At 44.5% G+C, this 5,327-nt stretch overlaps 1 long non-coding RNA gene across 1 annotated transcript; it reads right to left on the minus strand.

Moving 5' to 3' along the window:
- Nucleotides 1–2,013: 2,013 nt before the first annotated feature.
- On the minus strand, nucleotides 2,014–5,182 carry LOC307066647. Its single transcript, XR_013811387.1, has 2 exons — nucleotides 5,058–5,182; nucleotides 2,014–2,341 (listed from the first exon to the last, which is right to left on the minus strand). It is a non-coding gene; the product is annotated as an uncharacterized lncRNA (long non-coding RNA).
- Between the last annotated feature and the right edge of the window lie 145 nt (nucleotides 5,183–5,327).

Here is a 5,327-nt window from a genome sequence, read left to right on the forward strand (position 1 = left end):
GACCCTTAATTGACTTACTGATACGTTCACTCCCTAATTCAACAGTTGTTTATTGTGTCTCTGCTATGGGCGAAATGCTCGGGGTCAAGAGGTAAGGTCCCTGCCAATGGGACATACAATTCACTGATATAGACGAAATCATCATGTGATCCGGCACTTCCAAACTAGGCGCAGTGCAAGCTCACTCAGTCAGCATCTAAGCCGGGATTCGGGCCCAAAGGGCCAGTTAGAAAGTGCCCGGGGCAGGGCTATTGCCCACCTCTGATTGGCTGGAGCGCCCGGCCTCGGCCAATCGGATACCGTCACGGCTCGAAACTTGAAAAGTAAAGAGGTCCCAGGAAAGCCGGCCCCTCACTCCGCCCTTGGTTTTGGGTTTTGTCGCCTGAGAGTTTTCTGCAATTCGGTTGCCCAAATTTGCCGCTTATTAAGCCATATGGTCTTGGAAAGTCAACTTCTCTGAACGTCAATTTCCTTATTTGTAAAATGGAGAAAACAGAATTGTTGCGAGAATTCAAGTAAATCATGTAGGATGCATTTTTTTTTTTTTTTTTGCGGTACGCAGGCCTCTCACTGTTGTGGCCTCTCCCGTTGCGGAGCACAGGCTCTGGACGCGCAGGCTCAGCAGCCATGGCTCACGGGCCCAGCCGCTCCGCGGCATGTGGGATCTTCCAGGACCAGGGCACGAACCCATGTCCCCTGCATCGGCAGGCAGACCCTCAACCACTGCGCCACCAGGGAAGCCCCAAGGATGCATTTTTTAAATGTTAGCTCTTGTTGTCATCTGCCCAGTTTAACTGAATACGACTCAGGGCAGGCTGTCTAGTTCGCAGCTTCATGAGAACGTGCCCTTCTCGTTGGTCTCGGATCTGAAGAGGAATGGGATTCTCAGTGGCTACCAGCGGGATGCTGTCCTTTAGGGATATAAACCTCAGCTGACGAGGGTATTGGCATCCTTGGCAGAGGGTTCCCTGTTGCCCAGAGCTGCTCCAAACAGGCTGGCTGGTTTCACTGTCCCAGCTGGAGCCTCGGCCTGCACCTCCCTGAGAACACTCACCTGGATCAAACAAATGCCAATCACCCTTCCAGTAGGTGCAGGCAGTGAAATAAATTTAAAAAATTTTTAGTAAGCACCCTGAAATCAAATGCAAGGAAAAATCCTATTCTCAATTCCCCCAGAGACCACGTTTATCTCTAGGAATTGTGTTTCAGTGGAAGCAATGTAGGAATCACCCTCTCAGTGCTAGAGCAGCTGTACTTCGTAATGAAACAGCAGTGGAAAGAGGGTAGTGGGCACCCAGACTTCAATATTTGCTCTAAGCAAGATCCTCTGCCTCCATAATAACTTTAAATTGAGTCTTGATACTGCTGCTTTTGACTGTCATGAAAAGTTTTGCTGTGTTTGAGATTAAAAAGAGGGATAGTTGCCTCAAGATCTAGATTTTTTTTAAAGCGATTGTTATAACAGTAAGACAGAAGGAGCATTTTTCCCTTCGATAACCAACTAGCAGTCTCCCTCAGTGTTGCTGCCTTACGTGGAGTTAGAACGTGGCGCTGTCTCCTAACAAACAATGTAGTCTCTAAGCAGTAACTCCATTGGTGATGTGCTGGGAATTAGACTAGTCACTTGGGAAGACAATATGGCGTTTGGCATTCTTACTTCTGTAAGCATAATGTGTGCATGCCCTCTGTTTTGATCAGTAGTTAAGAACTGAGAAAACATTCTTACCCTCTCCCCACTTTTTTTAAGTAAAAATAAATGTTTTACTACCTCTATTTTTTACACTTTGATTTTCTCATTACATTGCTTTGTTTTATTTTTAATTGACATATACATAGATGTGCAATGCACAAATATTAGGTGTATAATTCTGAGTTTTGACAATTGTATACACATGTGTAACCACCACTCCAATTAAGATACAGAACATTATAAAAAAATACAGAACATTTTCACTGTTATCGAATGGGGGTCCTGCTGCTTGCTGCTTACAAAACCAATACTCACAAATGGTAAAAAGGAAAAGTGCCTTTAATCAGAATGCCAGCAATCTGGGGAGATGGTGGACTCAACATACCCCAAAAACCACCTCCGAAGATTCTGCTCATGAAACTTTTAAAGGGAAGGAGGGAAGTAATCTCAGTTAATCATTGAGTTTGGGGTCTGAGCCGTCGCCATCCCCCACTGTGTGCAGGCTCCTCAACTTCTTGTGATCTTCCTCTAGATGTGATCATATTCACACAGTTTGATCACAGAGTTTATTTGGGAGATTACTGAAGGGGAAGCTAGGGAAGAGATCTGGTCATCTGTTAATCACTTATTCTTCTCTTCTACTTCTTTAATCTGTGGAAAGGACCAACAAGTTAGGCAAGGCTTTGTGTGACTAAAAGATTTGAAAGGTGTGCTTGGGCCGTTGATGAGTAGAGCATGGGGGTGCTGGGCTTAAAAGCTCGTTACTATACAGCTTTACTAAAGTGACAAGAAAAGGGGCTTCCTGCTGAGGGCGGTCTCCTGCAAAGAGCTGCTTACATTGACTCTCATACAAATGGATTATACAGTATGCATCTCTTGTGTCTGGCATCTTTCCTTCAACATAATGTCTGTAAGATTCATCTATTTCATCATGGGTATCAGTAGTTTGTTCCTTTTCATTGCTGAGAAGTATTCCATTTAATAAATATACCAAAATTTATTTATCCATTCTCCTGTTATTTATTTATTTATTTTTGGCTGTGTTGGGTCTTCGTTGCTGCGCACGGGCTTTCTCTAGCTGCGGCGAGTGGGGACTACTCTTCGTTGCAGTGCACGGGCTTCTCATTGCAGTGGCTTCGCTTGTTGTGGAGCACGGGCTTAGTTGCTCTGCGGCATGTGGGATCTTCCCGGACCAGGGCTCGAACCCGTGTCCCCTGCATTGGCAGGTGGATTCTTAACCACTGCACCACCAGGGAAGCCCCTATCCATTCTCCTGCTGATGAACATTTGGGTTGTTTCCAGTTTGGGACTATTATGAGTAAATCTGCTGTGAACATTTGTGTACAAGTCTTTATGTTTCATTTCTCTTGGATAGTAACTAGGAGTAGAACTGCTGGATCACAGAGTAAGTATAGGTTTAACTTCTTGAGAAACTGCAGAACAGTTATACAAAACCATTATACCATTTTACCTTCTCTCCAGAGGCTTAAGAGAGTTCCAGTTGCTCCTGACAGTTTCCTTGCTTGACCAACATTTAGTCAGGCTCCTGAACCTTCTCCTAGGACCACCTGTGCACTTGTAAAATCTAGTTTTAACAAGAACTGCCCACCCTTGATATCTGACCGCCCTCACTATCTGGTCAGGTTCTTCATCCTCCACCATCTCCCAGGTGTTGTCTGATCATCCTGGCCTGTCTTCAGCAAGAATCCTGTTACATCAGTTTAACAAAAACTCTCCTTAACCCTGATGTTTCCTCTTAGTAATTTTCCATCCACTCCCCTGTTCCTTGGCTATAAATTCCCACTTGCACATGCTGTATTTGGAATTGAGCCAAATTTTTCTCCTCTGGTGCAAAATCCCATTGCAGTCATCCCTGTACTTATGGCGATGGTCCTAAGTAAAGTCTGCGTTATCATCTTTAACAAGTGCCTTTGATTTTTTTTTTTTAACATTCCACAACCTTACCAACACATGGTGGGTCAATCTTTAATTTTAGCCATTCTATCCAGTGTGCAGTGGTATCTCATTGTGACTTTGATTTGCATTTCCTTAATAAGTAATGATTTTTAATGAGCTCTTTTTCTTGTGCTTACTGACCATTTATCCTTTTTTTTTTTTTTTGCGGTACGCGGGCTTCTCACTGTTGTGGCCTCTCCCGTTGCGGAGCACAGGCTTTGGACGTGCAGGCTCAGTGGCCATGGCTCACGGGCCTAGCTGCTCCGCGGCACGTGGGATCCTCCCAAACCAGGGCACGAACCCGTGTCCCCTGCATCGGCAGGCTGACTCTCAACCACTGCGCCACCAGGGAAGCCCTATCCTTTTTTTTTTTTTTAAATATTTATTTACTTATTTATTTTAGCTGCGCCAGGTTTTAGCTGTGGCATGTGGGATCTTTGTTGCAGCATGCGGGATCTTTTTTTTTTTTTTTTAGTTGCGGCATGCGTGTGGGATCTAGTTCCCCGACCAGGGATCAAACCCTGGCCCCCTGAATTGGGAGCTCCGAGTCTTAGCCACTGGACCAGCAGGGAAGTCCCTCATTCATACATTTTGACATAAATGTTGCAATGCTTAGAAATGTGTCCTAGAGTAACACATTTTAACTAAAATCTTCATTAGTCTATTCAGCCATACATTAAAAAATATTTATTGGGTGTCTACCATGTGCCATGAACTTTTCTAGGTGCTTTAATCAACTGTGATTAAGACAGATAAAGTCTTTGCTCTTGTTTGAAGAGTTAATATTTTAGTGGGGAGAGACAAAAAGTAAACTGGAAGCAAACAAGTAATATGATTTTTGATAGGATGGAAATGCTCACTGAAGTGTTATCAATTAATAATAAAACATGGAAAAAACCTATATCCCTAACGGCGGGGGAGAAAGGGGGCTTAGATAATTTACGTGATATGAGACTGACGGACTACAATGACATTAAATCGACAACTGACTTTAAAAAATATTTAGCCGTATAAAAAGTCGAATTTAAAATTGTATGTGTACTTTGTTTAGGACTATGTAAAACACCTGTGCTACGATGCATATGTACAGAAATTAGAAGGACCCAGAAGGTAAAGAAAACGCTGGGGGCTTTTTTGGTTTTGTTTTTGGTTTTTGTGGTGGAATTATGGGGGTTTAGGGCGTTTGGTTTCGCTTTCTTTTTTGCTGTCTTACACGTTATCTCGTTCGTTAACAGAAGAAACTGGAATCATATAGTTTTCTCCTAGGACTTTCCTTTGCGCAAGGCTTTACAGCTCAGAGACTTACACATTTATTATGAGACGTGGCAGACGTAAAAATAAAATTTAGGTTACTTCAGAGTGACGTAAGGCAAAGAAGTGAGGTCTACGAGTTTCACCCCACAGAACTTACGGATTTCCAGGAACGATGAGGTGGCTCCTAGGGAAGTCCGCGGAAAAAGCGGGTGTGGGCACGAAGGGTGGAAGCGAAGCCAGGTGTTAGGCGCTGCGTGGCGCCGCGCGGACGGTGACGTCTCGTCCCGGACGGAAACTGACGTCACCTTCGCGCATCGCCACTTCCGGTCCGCGTGAGTGTGGTTCTTGCGCCTGCAGAGAGTTCGGGGCTGGTGTTACCTTGCGTGCGGTTGTGTTTTTCGCCAGTCGGCCTTCCTCCTCCGGGACC

Source organism: Hyperoodon ampullatus (assembly GCF_949752795.1).
Source record: "Hyperoodon ampullatus genome assembly, chromosome: 18".
NCBI lineage: Eukaryota > Metazoa > Chordata > Mammalia > Artiodactyla > Ziphiidae > Hyperoodon > Hyperoodon ampullatus.